Here is a 9177-nt window from a genome sequence, read left to right as displayed (position 1 = left end):
GGACCGAAGGCGTTTTAGCCAGGCTGAAACTCACGAGGCCTGCGGGCTTCTCGCGCAGGCGCGATCAGTTCAGCCACACTGAGTTTCTTTCCCGGAGCCGCTAACACCCCCCTCCCCGCCCTTTCTGTAGCCCACCTGGGCTGGGGCTGCTAGGGAAGTTCCTGAGTGGGACCCGTCTACGCGGACGTTTTCCTCGGTTCAGGAAAAGAAGATCCTTCTCTCCCAGGGGAGGAGCCTAAGTGGAGCTCTCGAAGGAGGCGCCGGAGGGGAACCGCCTCCAGCAACCCTGGCGGGGGCGGCTTCCTCATCCGCGTGGCTGTCGGGCCTTCCTCGACTGCGGGGACGCGCCTCCAGGCTGGCCTCCCGCCCCGCACCCTCCCGGGGTCCTCCCGCGGGCCGGGCCCTCCCTCCGTCCCCCCCTCCCCGCCGTCCTCCCGCGGGCCGGGCCCTCCCTCCGTCCCCCCCTCCCCGCCATCCTCCCGCGGGCCGGGCCCTCCCTCCGTCCCCCCCTCCCCGCCATCCTCCCGCGGGCCGGGCCCTCCCTCCGCCCCCCCCATGATCCTCCCGCGGGCCGGGCCCTCCCTCCGTCCCCCCCTCCCCGCCGTCCTCCCGCGGGCCGGGCCCTCCCTCCGTCCCCCCCTCCCCGCCATCCTCCCGCGGGCCGGGCCCTCCCTCCGCCCCCCCCCGTGATCCTCCCGCGGGCCGGGCCCTCCCTCCGTCCCCCCCTCCCCGCCGTCCTCCCGCGGGCCGGGCCCTCCCTCCGTCCCCCCCCTGCGGTCCTCCCGCGGGCCGGGCCCTCCCTCCGTCCCCCCCTCCCCGCCATCCTCCCGCGGGCCGGGCCCTCCCTCCGCCCCCCCCATGATCCTCCCGCGGGCCGGGCCCTCCCTCCGCCCCCCCTCCCCGCCGTCCTCCCGCGGGCCGGGCCCTCCCTCCGCCCCCCCCCATGATCCTCCCGCGGGCCGGGCCCTCCCTCCGTCCCCCCCTCCCCGCCATCATCCCGCGGGCCGGGCCCTCCCTCCGTCCCCCCCCATGATCCTCCCGCGGGCCGGGCCCTCCCTCCGTCCCCTCCCCGCCATCCTCCCACGGGCCGGGCCCTCCCTCCGTCCCCCCCTCCCCGCCATCATCCCGCGGGCCGGGCCCGTCCTCCGTCCCTCCCCGCCATCCTCCCACGGGCCGGGCCCTCCCTCCGTCCCCCCCTCCCCGCCATCATCCCGCGGGCCGGGCCCGTCCTCCGTCCCCCTCCCCCCCGTGGTCCTCCCGCGGTCCGGGCCCTCCCTCCGTCCCCCTCGCGGGGGCTGGACTCACCCACGCCCCCCCCGCGGGCCTGGCCCTCCCTCCCTCCCCTTCGCCGGGGCTGGGCTCACCCCCCCCCCCCAGCTGGTTGTAATTCAGGTGCCTGAGGGACGCTGGACTTGTAAATTGCAATGCATTTGTTTGCTCTTAGAGTCCCTCCTCCTAACGGGGCTCGGGTGATCTCACCAGTGACTGTCTTTCCTAGGGGCTATTTTTACAGGAGTACTTAGAGCAAAGGATGTCCTACCAGTCCCTTCAGTAGCAGACTGATTAGTCTAAACCTCTAGCTTTGTCCCGAAGAAAAGAATCTAAACACTTAGGCAATTCTAAAGTTTCCAGTGTCCGTGAGGATGGAAAGAAGTACATCTATTTCAACATCTATTTCAAAATATTTCAACATATACACGGCTTATAAAATTATTATTGTATTTTATAGTTTATGTTCACTTTTTTCTTTTTCTTTTTTGTGCCAGTCCTGGGGCTTGAACTCAAAGCCTGGGCATTGTCCCTGAGCTGCTTTTGCTCAAGGCCAGCTTGAGCCACACCGCCACTTCAGGCTTATTCTTTCGAGATGGTACTGAGGAATGGAACCCAGGGTTTCATGCATGCTAGGCAAGCACTGGACCACTAAGCCACATTCCCAACCCCTTAAACCTCTTTTTAAAATTAAGATTTTTAATCTGCATACATGAGTTGTACAAGAGGCTTTTGTTTCATTGTGACATTTCCATATTTGTAAGCTCTGGGTATATTGGATTTATTAACTTTATTTTGTTAACTCACACTTGTTTCTTTTGTAGTCAACTTTGAGTTAAGACCTTAGGACAAATAGCACAAGAGAAACTGAGCTATGGCTTCGGTTCTCTATACTCCCATGATAATTTACACAATCTTTCAATGTCTCTTCCTTGTCCCTTCAAAGGCCTAGAGCATTGAATTACACATAACACTAAACCTTTCAGGTTACTTTTAAGCTTTTCTTCCTTCTGTATGTTGCATTCTATCAATCCACTCAGCAGGGAATCTGAACCCTGGTTATACATCAAGAAGGTCTTTAAAAAATAGGTGCATATGGACAGGAGAGAGACATACTCCTAAAATCTGGATTTAGTACACTTGAGGGTAGGGAGTGACATGTTTTTCAAAAGCCGTACAGGTGGTTCCAAAGCATTGCCAGGGCTGAAAATGCTTGTATGGTTTGAGTTTTGTTTACAGAAGTCTTGCTATTAATTCGACTAGGAAATTTGATCTTTTCCTACTTTCCCAATCAGGCATAATCTCCATTTATTAATGTATAAACCCTTTTTTGAGATATATTTCATGTTTTTTGTTTTGTTTTTAGCAATACTGGAGTTTGGACTCAGGATCTGATGCTTGTTAAGCAGGGGCTCTATCACTTGAGCCATACTAGTCCTTTTATGTGTGTGTTTGTGTGTGTGTGTGTGTGTGTGTGTGTGTGTGTGTGAGATGGTCTTGGTGCTTGAACTCTGTCCCTGAGCTGTTTTGCTCAAGGCTAGTGCTCTGCCACTAGAGCCACAGCACCATTTCTGAATTTTGGCTTCTTAATTGGGAGATAAGTATCTCTGGGACTTTCCAGCCTGGGCTGGCTTTGAACCTGGATCCTTAGATCTTACCCTCCTATGTAGTTAGCATTACAGGCATGAGCCACCAACACCTGGCTTCTGGTATCTTAATAAAGGTACTGAGTTAAAAAAAAAAAAGTACCAGTGAATAATACTGAATAAATTGATGTTTACTTGTAGAATATACAAAAATACTGCCTGTTCTTTCAGTAGATTATTTAAAGAACAAATCTAATTAAAGGAGAAAACCAAATAAAAAATGCAGGGTATATCTGTCACTGGAAGGACATATAAAATAAATATAAAATAAATTTAAAATGGAATGTCTTGGCAATTCCTCTTCATGAATTGTCTATCATTTTACGCTAACCCCTAAGTCCTTTAAATTCTCATCCCAGTTAAATTCTCATTCCTGCTACTTAAACTGTCTACTACTGAAAGAAGATGATGTTTTCTTTCATGCATGTGTTTCTAACGCATTTATAAGATTATCTCTTTGTTGCTTTGTATGTCCCTCCCCCACAGTATAACCCCTGCTTTCACTATATTTGATGTCAGTATAACTTGAGGAGGAGATGGGGAAAAACCAGTTGTTTAAGGATACAGGTGGACCTGTTGCAATAATGAGAAGTACAAGTTGTCATGTCCAAAACGAGCTTTACAACGTCGGTGCGGGGGGGGGGGGGGGTGGGGAATGGGGGGGAAGGAGAAGGATTGGGATTGGGGGGGAGGGGGGAGGCTGGGAAGGGACGTGAAGGGTAAACAAAAGGAGGAGGCTGCAATGCTTGGTAAGAAATGTACGCATTATCCTGCCCATGTAATTGTAACCCCTCTGTACAGTATGTTCACAAATAAAATTAAAAAAAAAAAAAAGACTGTGGTTTTCAGATTTGGGAAAAAAATGTAACTGAAAATTTTTAAATAAAACAATTTTCTTTAAATGTGAAAAAAAAAAAAAGAATAGATTCAGGTGGCTGGGAAGGTGGCTAAGTGGTAGAGCGCTTGCCTTGCATGCATGAGGCCCTGGGTTCTAATCCTCAGCACCACATAAGCAAAAAAAAAGCCAGAAGTGGCGCTGTGGCTCAAGTAGTAGAGTGCTAGCCTTGAGCTGAAGAGCTGAGGGACAGCGCCCAGGCCCAGAGTTCAGGCCCCACAACCGGAGCCAAAAAAAAAAAACAAAAAAACGAAAACAAGAATAGATTCAGGTAGATTAGATTCACCCAGATTCATTTAAGTTTTTTTTAAAAAAACGCTAAATTGGTTTAATTTAGGTGTTTATATAAAAGTTGCTTTCAACTTCATTTTCATATAATGAGGTTTCATATATTCCTATACCCAAATACATACATTTGTGCACTAATTGCTATGTGATCAATATTGTGATTTATGAACAAGGCAGGGGATACCGAAGCTCACCAACCTTCCCATTTGGGTGCAAATTTATTGTCTTATATTTAATCTTGCCTATGAAGCAATTCTGAAAGGTGCTTTTGCTGTAAATATATGACTGGGTGCTTTCCTTTAAATCCATTGAACAACCCAGTTCCATCCTTCCACAACTTTACAACACATTAATTTTGCATTCCAATAAGGCTTCCCTTTTATTGTTGTTACTATTTATGATGAATTATTCATTGAGGCAGACATGGATCATGAAAATGAATTGGCTACTCTTTACCAAATAACAGGCTGATTGCTTAACTATTATAATTAAGTTGTGCTCTACCACTTAAGCCACACCCTCAGCCCTTTTTTTCCCAGGGGGGCCTGTGACCACCATCTTCCTGTCTAGGACATCTCATGTGTGGGATCACAAGTTCTCACCATCATGCCTGGACTATTGATTGAAGTGAAGGTCTTGCTGCCCTCCCACCTTCCAAGATGGCCTGGAGCTGTGAGTTTACCAATCTGCCTTCCAACGACCAAGTAGCATAAACCACTGGGCTCCCAAGAAAGCAGACAACAGCACAAATTTGAATAGTTGCCACAAGGCTGTAGGGTGAAATGTAGGATGAAAGGTTCTGTTGGGACCTCTCGCCTAGAAGCTCACACTTGATGGGTTTCTTTAGGGGTCAGCAGCATCCACCTCCAAGATCTGCCTTCTCAGTGCAGGACCATGAATATGCAATTCTCCTCACTGAAATGGCCCCTCATTGCCTAGGAATGGTGTACTTCACTTAGATTCCCAGGTCTCTACACAGATCGGGGCTCAAACCTTATATAAGGATTTTCCTTGCTACCTTACCTCATCACCACCTCAAATCATGCTTTCCTACAAGCTGTGTGCACTCAAGCCTGTATTTTTTTTTAAGGTACACTGACATACAGTCCTGACTTTGGCTGCTGAAGTGATTCTCCTGGTCCCTAAATTCTCAGTGTCCTTTTCATCTTCCCAATGCAGTTCTTGATACTATGATTGTTCCAGAAAGTTCTCTCTTGACTTCCCTGAGACCATATTCTTCTGCTTTTCTTCCCACCTGTATAGTTGTGTCTACAATTAACTTTGCAGGTTTTGTGTTCCTATCCCTCCCATTTGGGAATCCATGGAGGACCTATGTTGGGCTTGCTTTCTGCTTCTTCCAATGGCTCCAACCTATGATCCTCTCCATTCACAAGGAGTCTCACAATTCCCACATATCTATTCTTGTTCCTGTTTTTTCCATTGAATTTCAAATCCATACATTCCACAAAGAAGTGGGATTTATGGCAATTCAAATTCAACTCAATCTTAGCTTAACTTACCAAAGTGAAATCTCAGATAAAATTTAGTAGTAGATGGCACCATTATGCTATCAGTTTCTTTTTTTTTTTTTTTTTTTTTTTTAGATCATGGGGCTTGAACTCTGGGCCTGAGCACTCTCCTTGCATTATTCAGCTCAAGAGCTAGAGCTCTACCACTTGAGCCACAGCGCCACTTCCAGCCTTTTCTGTTTATGTGGTACTGAGGAATTGAACCCAGGGCCTCAGGCGAGGCAAGTACTACCACTGAGCCAGCTTCCCAGCCCACCACCAATCAGTTCTTTTGATCCAAACCCTTGAAGACATTCTTTTTTTTTTTTTTTTTTTGGCCAGTCCTGGGGCTTGATCTCTGGGTCTGGGTACTCTACCTAAGCTTCTTTTGCTCAAGGTTAGTGCTCTACCACTTGAACCCCAGTGCAATTTCTGGCTTTTTCTGTTTACGTGGTACTGAGGAATAGAACCCAGGGTTTCATGTATGCCAGGCAAGCTCTCTTATCACTAAGCCACATTCTCATCCCCTAGAAGACATTCTTGATTTCTCCTATAATCCTCATATGCAGGCCAAGTGTACATCCTATGACTAATACCTCCTAATTCTCAAGGATATGTCTCTACAACTGTGATATATAAAAAACTGATATATAAAAAAAGCCAGTCCTGGGGCTTGAACTTAAGGCCTGGGCACTGTCCCTGAGCTTGTTTTGCTCAAGGCTAACACTCTAGCACTTCAAGCCCTTTCTGTTTATGTGGGTACTCTACCCCTAAGCCACAGTTCCCAGCCCAGTGATTTCTATACCTGATCCCTAATGTAGTTCCTAAAACCCTTGTAACATGAGTTACAGGGCTCTTAGGAGTATCTCTCATTACACTATTATAGTCTTGTAATATTATTTCATTGTAATATTACAATACTCATTTTTTTTCCTCAGTCTCTGTTTTTCTAAATGCCTAGGAATTTGAGAAGTGATAGATGAGTTCTGATGAGTAGCTTCAGGATGGGGTTTGGAAGCTTCTTTTCAAGACAAACCTTAGAGAGAAGTTCCATACTTTTGGCCCCACCCTAAACTGCTAGGAAAGAGACTCTTGAGATTGAGTTGATAATTGATCATACCTATTGGTAAGGAAACATCCATAGAAACTCCAAAATGGGTTGGGGTTGTAACTCACTCATATAATAATTGCTACTGTGTACAAGATCCTGGGTTCCATGCTCAGAAGCACAAAAACAAACAAATGGGGTATAGCCTGGAATCCCATCCCTCAAGGGACTGAAGGGAAGGAATGTCCTTAACCCAAAACCAGCCTGGGTAGGTTTGTTTGTCTCTAAACAAACAAGCATCTGCAACTAAAAAGCAAAACTCCGATGAATGCATTTATGTGTAGAGAGCACTGCACACCCATTCTAAGGACAGAGCCCTCCTGACCTTTTACATCTGATTACTCATCTATGTCCTGATAGTAGTGATACTCTATCCTGTACATTAAGAAAAATCACTTTCCTACAGGACATTGATGGCTCATACCTGCAGTCTTAGCTACTCAGGAGGTTGAGATCTGAGGATCATGGGTCAAAAAGCCAGCCCAGGCAGGAAAGTTTTATGAGACTCTTATCTCCAATTAACCACCAGAAAACCAGAAGTGGGGCTGAGGCTTAAAGTGGTAGAGTGCTAGCTTTGAGCTAGAGTTCAGAGACAGTGCACAGGCCCTGAGTTTAAGCCCCAGGATTGACAAAAAAGGAGTAGGGGGAGGGAAGGGAGAGGGGGGAGAGGGAGGGGGAGAAGGAGAGGCAGAGGGAAGGAAGAAAAAGGAAGAAAGAAAGAAAGGAAAGAAAGAGAAAAGAAAAAAGAAAGATCACTTTCCTGTAAGCTGTGCTGGCAAAGTTGCACACTGGAGGAGGCAGTAGCCAAGGTAGATAGAAATGTAGGTATCCTGGGCACCTAAAACTTGCAACCTTCGGGTGAAGGGGAACATATTGTGGGACTGCTCTTAGCCTGTTGAGTCTATGCTACCTCAGGGCAGTTACTGTCAGAATTGAGCTGGATAGTAAGACACCCAATAGGGTTCTGGGAAATTGGAGAATTACTTGTCAGAAGTGCTAAGGTGAAATAGTGCAGAACCAACCATCATGACTACAGTTCAGGCTACTGTCATGAAAAGGTCCTCCAGACAAGTTCTGAATTACAGTTTCGCTCCTCTCCAATTTCTTTTCCATAACACAATCTGATGACTTAATTCAGGTTTATTCCATTTTTTAAAGAATTTTTTTATTGTAAATGTTAGTTACATAAGTCAAGTAATGAGTACATTTACATTTCTTTTTGAACCAAGTCACCCCTTCCTCATTTTCTCCAAAATTTTCCCACCCACCCCTTCTCCCCTAAAGTTGTAAAGTTCATGTACAACGTAGTGTCTAGTGAGGATCACTTCTGAATTAATTCACCCTTTGTCCCACTATTTCTGTGCTTATTCAGCTTTAAAATAATGGTTTCTCTTTTGGTGGCTCTTGTTTTAAAATTTTTAAATATTTATTATTATTATTATCTTTAAGTAGTTGTACACTAAGTAGTTGTATACTATTACACTTCTTTTCTCAAAAGCCTTCTTGCTGTCCTTACAATAACAGCCTCTTTTTTTTTTTTTTTTCCTGTTGTTCGTGGTGCTTGAACCCTGGGCCTGGGCTCTGTCCCTCAAGGCTAGCACTTTACCACTTGAGCCACAGCACCACTTCTGGTTTTCTGGTGATTTATTGGAGATAAGAGTCTCACAGACTTTCCTGCCCTGGCTGTCTTTAAACTGTGATCCTCAGATCTCAGCCTCCTGGGTAAACAGCCACATTTCTAAACAAATTTAGGTCTTCTGCATTTGGGTCCTGTCTACCTCTTTTCTCTCTCTCACTCGCTTGCCCTCCTTCCCTTCCTTTCTTTCTTTCTTTCTTTCTTTCTTCCTTCCTTCCTTCCTTCCTTCCTTCTTTCCTTCCTTCCTTCCTTTTTTTTTTTGTGCCTGTCCGGGGGGTTGAACTCAGGGCCTGGACACTGGCCTGAGCTGCTTTCGCTCAAATCTAGCACTCTACCACTTGAGCCACAGTACCACTTCTAGCTTTTTCTGCTTATATGGTACTGAGGGATCAAACCCAGGGCTTCATGTATGCTAGGTAAACACTCTACCACTATGCCCATTCCTAGCCCCTCCTTTTCTAAAAATGTATATAAATGATGAAATTAGGCTCTTTGTAAGTTTAGAACACTATTTTGTGAGGATAAATGCCACATGTTAGAGAAAAAACAGATTGCATGTAACCTTGGACCTTGGAGCTGAGGAATAGCTTAGACCTCCACACTACCACCACTTCTCTCTCTTTCTTCACCTCCCTCCCCCCCGCCACACCCCTGCACCTCCCCCCCAGGCTAGTTTTAAACATCAAACTAACTCTTTGTGCTGATTAAGGTTGGTTGTCAACTAGACTAGATTGGATTGAGAGATGTCTAAGAGATTTGTAAAGCAAACTTCTGGGCATGGCTACAAGGACATAGGAGAGAGAATATCTGGGGGAGAGAGAACATCT

Source organism: Dipodomys merriami, unplaced genomic scaffold (assembly GCF_024711535.1).
Source record: "Dipodomys merriami isolate MVZ:Mamm:240054 unplaced genomic scaffold, mDipMer1.0.p SCAF_2, whole genome shotgun sequence".
NCBI lineage: Eukaryota > Metazoa > Chordata > Mammalia > Rodentia > Heteromyidae > Dipodomys > Dipodomys merriami.
Note: the sequence above shows the minus strand (reverse complement) of the source record.